Source organism: Trypanosoma cruzi, genomic scaffold (genome assembly GCF_000209065.1).
Source record: "Trypanosoma cruzi strain CL Brener 1047053516625 genomic scaffold, whole genome shotgun sequence".
NCBI lineage: Eukaryota > Euglenozoa > Kinetoplastea > Trypanosomatida > Trypanosomatidae > Trypanosoma > Trypanosoma cruzi.
In genome coordinates this window covers 43,092-49,420 of record NW_001849324.1, presented here as the reverse complement: position 1 = coordinate 49,420, position 6,329 = coordinate 43,092, and the positions used below count along the sequence as shown (strand labels likewise).

Genomic DNA, 6,329 nt, shown 5'->3' with positions numbered 1-6,329 from the left:
GCACTCACGCACCAATAAAAGGACTGAGGGGAGCAGCAACACGCCGATGACCCATGAAATATAAACGATGTGCGGACACATGGAGGGTCGGACGGTTGAAAGACATTTAAATATCTAATTTTTAATGTGCAGGCAAAATATACAAACAGTTTGGTGGGCGCACACAGTAACCAGTGAATTTTTGTGTGATGGGTTTTTCTTTTCTTTTCTTCTTTTTTCTTATTTGTGTGTAGCCGTAATAGAGGACGACTTTTTTCAATTTTTTTTTTTATTATCTTTTTTATTTTTCTTTTTTTATCTTTTCTTGTTTTGTTTTTTCTTTCCAGAGCGTGAGGTGTGGAATGAAGATGATTTTTTTTTTAAATTTAATAATTTTTTTATGAATTGCCGCTGCTTTGGTCTGCAGTGCAGTATCATAAGTTTGGGCAGTCCTGTTATTTCTGCCATGCACTTCTGCTGTACATTTTTGTTTGTGCGTCCCTCCACATGCTCTGCTCCTGTTTTTACTTCTTTGCCTCGTGTGTCTGCAGGCACACACAACCACATGCACGCACAAGATGCACATTGCAGTGGATTTGGATGCTTCTTTTGTGGCGTGTGCTGGCGGTTGCGGGTGGCTGCTGCTTCCTCCGTGGGCATGAAGCGAGGGGAGGAGAGAGGGAGCGCGCACCGCGAGTCACTCTTCCTGCGGGTGTGATGCGCGCGATGGGCTGCGACTGCTGTGGAGGGCCGCATCCCTTTAGGTGTGCGCTTCTCCGCCGTTGTGCCGTGCGATTGCGCATGTCATTTGTTATGCGCGTGCGTGCTGGGCATGTGTTTCCGGAGCGTTGGGCGGCCACCACCATTCTTTTGCGGCTTGTGTGAGTGGGCACGTGCGGATGAGGGTCAGGGCGCATGGAATGAAGGAATGGCTTGAGGAAAGGGGAATTTGATTTGGAGGGTGTTTGGACCGGATTCATTTGGCTGCGGTGGTCACATGCGCGACGGATGTGTTTCCGCATAATGGGGAGGATGCGACAGGATTTTCCGAAGTGGCCCGTCAATGCAATATGGGTTTCATAGCACTGGGGCACAGTGGTCTTCCTGCAATGGCTGGTGACGGCCCCTAGTGGACCGGTGTATTTATGCTGCTGCTGCTCGAGGAGGCGTAGAAGTGCGATTTGAGGTGAGCGGCGGAGGGGCCACACATCCCGCAGTGATGGTCGTCGCTGGCCCAGCGGGTGCCTCTGAAGGTTTTGTTGGATGCAACGTCCTTATGCCCGTCTCTGGATGGCGGCATCCCTGATGCAGCCAACGAACGGGGCTGGGAGCGACGGTGAGACGCAAGCGCGTGTGGATGTTTTGAGCGGCCGGCGCACCGCATGCTGAGAGCATGGCACGGTGAGGGCCGGACCCAGAAAAGGGACACCGCGTGGGACGTCAATCTTCACTGCAGCGACCGCCACCGAATTCGGATTTGCTCGCACCTTCTGCGGTCCCTCCTCCCTCACTTCTGTGCCGAGGACTGTGCCGCGGGATCCGGCAGCGCGATGTTTGGCCGCAGGAACATGGCTCGAACAAATGATTTTTGGGAGGGGGATGTGCACTGCGACGAGAAGGAAGAAAATGCTGCGAGACGACCACCACGACAAGGCCGGAGTGAAGTTTTGTTTTGTCCACTTGCGCGAGGGCGGCCTGCCACCTGGTCGGTTGGGAGGATTATTATTTTTGCGTCGTTGCGCTTACTTTTTATTCCGCTGCGTTTTCATGCGGACCTGCGAAGGGAGATTTGCAAGAAATTCCTGCGAGGCGTCCGTGCCGTCGTCGGAGAAGCGGAATCCCCCTTGAAAAACGCTACTTTATAAATTTGTTTTGGGCGGGGAGTTCCTGTCGATTCAACGCGACTTTGTTTTGCGGATTTGATGCGTGTGTTTCCGGGCGGTTCGGTCTGCGCCCCCGGCCCACTCGGATGCGGTGTGCGCGTCGACGTGAAGGTGCCTGCCAGCCGTTTTATTGCCTCCCCCGCTGTGGCTGCCGCCGCTGCCTTCCTCCCCTCCTGAGGTCCTGCGGCTTCTTGACAGGATGTTTTGGAGAAGGCGTTGCCGCTCTTATCGTCTATGGTATTTTGATTCTGGTGTCGCGGTCAGGTGACATTGAACGAGAGGGTTTGCTGCCCTCTTGTTTTATTTGTCCTCTCTGCCTGACGGCCAGTTCCACACAAGCGTGCTCCTCGGCACCTCAGTTGGTGCTGGCGGGTTGCTCACAGTTGTCACTGGCAATCGCATGCGCCAACTCTTCTCTGCTCCCTTTCAGTGTCGCATTTTTTTATTGATTGACGGACGCCATTCTGTCCGGCGTGCTACTTTGATTGGATTGTGTGGGACTGCTCGCCAACGCCATCGGAGAAAGCAGGCCGACTTTTTACGCATTTAATTCCATCTTGCGCGCAGGTATTTTTTTCACATGTTCTGTTGGACACTCAAACAGCGAGGAGTCCGGAACTATGCGTGCGTGGGATTCTTCCTGCCATGTGGACTGCGGGCAACACCGAGGGGCTGCCACCTTTACTCCGCAGAGTTGTTGTGTCTCTTTGCGGGGTTGGCAGGGAAATTCCATGCAGCCTGCTGCTGCTGGTGTGTCCCCAAATGTTGTCACTCCATGCGAATAATGTGCTTCAGCGAGTGAGGGGATGATTGGGTTTGTGTGCACTCTGATTGTGTTTGCTACTTTGTGCGGGCACGCAACACTTGAGTGGTGGGAAAATGGAGCGAGGCGATGCATGGCCGCGTCCCGCCCATTGTCCACTGCACGATGGTGTGGTGCACATTGTGGTGTTGACTCTGCGATGTGACTGCGGTCCCCTGTGCAGCAGTGGTGGTGTGTGGAGGAGAGTGTTGGCCCGCGGCGGAACGGTGAGATCGTGCCTCCTTTTCTCTTTGTTTCTTCCCTTTTGTGAATGTGTGCACTTATTTTTGGTGTCGGTGATGGGGCAAACAGACAGACAACGTGAATAAAACAAAATAAAAAAGGGCGGTAGTGTGGCGGTGTTGTGGTTGGTTGCACGCCTCGCGTTGCTGCGGGGGCGGTGGGCCTCGGCTGCTTCACCGACAGGCGTTGCAGTGCGGCTGCACCGACCACCGAGCCGTGCGAGTGCCACGCCCAACGCCATTGGGACTGCGGGAGGAAACAGCCGCGAGTGTCCTTTGGAGCCAGCGGCGCCTGCATGCCGCAGTTGGGCGGTGCGAGTGGGATGCTTCACCGCACGGGTGTTGTGATGGCGCCTTGCAGCGGCTCTTGTGATGGTTCCGACGCTGCAGCTCGACATGTGGTGGGGAGTAAAGTGTGGCCGCAGTGGACCATGAGCAGCACCAACATGAGGCTGAGTGGTTTCCTTTGGAATTATGTTGGCGGCAGGGCGGCCGTTGGTGAAAGACTACAATGTGACGATGGAGTTGTTTGTTCAGGAGCCGGATGATTACGTACAAGACCAGCGGCTTCTTGAAGAAATTCTTAACCTAACTGCGCACCAAGCGCTGGAGGCCATTACTAAGCCTCTTCACGAAGGTGTGCACTCTCTCGGGCAACGTAGGGACTATGAAAGAAAAGCATACGATCACTCCTCTTGCAAGGAGAACACCAAACGGGGTACTCACGCAGGTACTGACAGAAGCGAGGCGGGAGGCAGAGGAAAGGCTAAGACGAACGCAAGAAATGAAATTTACCATTTCCACTAATATCGAAGAGGTACTGTTTAAGGGAAGAGTTTGCGTCAACGAAATGAGGCTGAACGACTTTCTTACGAGGGAACTGGACGGCAGGGGCATTGTGGACACCAACCGGGATGCCATGCTGGAGGAGTTTTTCAGGGACCCCACGAGGTATATCCGTGATAAAGGAGCGTTGAACGAAATGCAGGCATCAGGTCGTTATTTGAGTATGAGGCGAGCTGTGAAGGGTGAAGTGATCTTCGACGAGGATACACGCAGGCTATGCGATAAGGGTGTCAACAATCCACCGGGGTGGTCATTGGCTGCTGCGGACGTAAAAGCAGCTGTTCATAACTCCACCAAACGTTTCTTGGATGCGGCTGCCGAGGAGGCGAGGAACCCAACGACGACGAGCGCACCGGAGAAACTGGAGGGAGTGTACGAGTCTGTGCACAATGCGAGGCGGAGCCATGCGGTGGAACTTCCGGACGGCGATGAGCGAAAGAAAACGGGGACGGGAATGGGGGTGCGTGAGGGGAGGCCAGAACAGTCATGGTCGTACAGGGAAGTTGGCAACACCCTCGAAAAGGATGACGCTGTGCAGCAATGTGGTTCAGCACCTCCCGTGTTGATGGTGCTCGCCTCGGAGAAGGGATGGCCGTACTCGTGGCATACGATACAGGATCTTCCTAAGGACGTTTTTGTAAACTGCGAGGTGGACCGAGTATGGCAGATCGTCAAGGGCGATGTAACCGCGTGGTCCAGCCCTCACGGTGGGACTGACTTTAAGCCAAAGCGGCGTGTGTTGATTGGGACGCCCGGGATCGGGAAGTCGATGGCTGCCGGCTCGTACCTCCTCTACCAGCTGCTGCACTGCGATGCCACGAAACTCCAAGTGGTAGTCCACTGTTTTGGAGAGGAGATGCGTACGTGTCTGACAAGACCAGCAGGACGGTGACAAGATGCGGCGATGAGGACATGTGCATCTCGGAGTTGAGAAGTTTGAGGGGGCATGGGAGGAATGTGTATATTATCTACGATGTGGCAAAGGAGGGAACGCCGCCACCGAGACATTTTGCGCCTTATGATAGATGGGGCATGATTGTGGTGCCTTCCCCAAACGTAGCCAACTATGATGAGTGGGCGAAGCAACTGCAAGCCGCGCGAATCATCGTGAATTGCCCCGACGAGGTGGATGTGAAGGCGGTGTGCGCCTGGATGACGCGTGATGAGACCAAAGAGAAACAAGCGTAATACTGGAAAGAGGCCAAAAAACACATGTATCTTTTGGGACCGATTCCACGTCACGTCTTTGATGAGGAGGCGTTTAATGGACGCTGTGGAGCGGTGAAGTTTGCATTGCAATCGATCAACGAGGTAACTGTGAAAGAGTGCTTTTCACGGGGAGGTGAGTCGCCACGGTATTCTGAGGATCCGTCCCACAGGCTTGTGAAAGTTGTTCGGGAAATATACGCAGGCGGTGTGACCCTTTTCAATGCACTGCTGTCTGCTTGCCTCGAGGAACGGACATTGGAACGGTTCCCAAGTGTAGCAGAATAAAATGGCTTTTTGAGGCTGATGTTGGCGTCGAAGGACAATATTTTGCCCATATTTTTTGGATGGTTTGCTTTGAAATCGTTCACGGAGAGTGCCTTTGTCAAGGCAATGGCGACGAAGCTCACGGAGTTTGAGCCGCCAACAGGACGTCAAGCAACGCCCTGCGTTTTGTAGTTGGCCCTGAATTGCATCCCAAGGGAGATGAGGGTTTGCTGCCGAGTGAATATGAAAACCGATCCGTAAAATAAAGTACGGGGTGCTGCACAAACCGTGGGCCACAAACCTTCCGCTGGTGGACGGCTTTTTCTTTGTGGAGTCAAATCCAATGACGCTGGTTGGGCTGCGGATGATTCCGGCGGGTGGGCACCACACCACCGCCAGCACTGTGCGGCAGTTCACTGAGTGCCTGGCGGCATATTGTAACGGTTGGGGGAATTGTCCCGGGACATGTCGTGGGATATTATGTATACAACACTTAGGCAGCACGCCGATGGATGACTGGCGGAGATGTCATGTCGATAATTCCAATAGTGTGTGCGACGATGAAAGCCGTGAAATAGCGGTGTTTTGGAACGGAAAAGGTGCGCCAGTAACAAGTGTCAGTGTCATTGGAAAGCTCCAGAAGGAGCGAGGCTCTCTGAGGTGGGGAATAACCACAGAAATGGGAAAATAAATTAGGGAGGGAAATAGTTTTTGTTTTTAGTGAAAAGCATTTGGTATTTTCATACACCACGTTAATTGTGTGTTCATACGAGGCATAATTGGAGAATTGCCCCGGTATGAGGGAATCATTGTGGCTGGCGGCATTGCGGTATCACTGCATTTTTCATTTTATTCTGTTGTTTTCCAAGGTCCATCACGAACAGAAGCATCTCTAAGGGATGGACGACGAATAAGTTCTATTGAGGAAATGGCGAACTCCGTGTGACCGCATGTAATGAGACGCCGCGTCATGGATGGATGAGGAATCGCTTCTGCGTGTGGCTCTTTGGGTGACTGCTTGCTCCGCGTGCGCTGTGTTTGTTGGCAGCGGGCTGTGGCCGTATCCCGTTGTCCGTGGGACTGAACTGGAGGCGATGATGGCGG

The 6,329-nt window shown here is 53.4% G+C and overlaps 1 pseudogene, besides 4 other annotated features; it reads left to right on the top strand.

Moving 5' to 3' along the window:
- Positions 1–6,329: a sequence feature (areas not merged during assembly with more than two copies in the genome that could not be assigned to a particular haplotype).
- Positions 195–221: a microsatellite.
- Positions 260–322: a sequence feature (A-rich).
- Positions 351–381: a sequence feature (AT_rich).
- Positions 3,172–5,922, top strand: Tc00.1047053510117.10 (annotated as a pseudogene).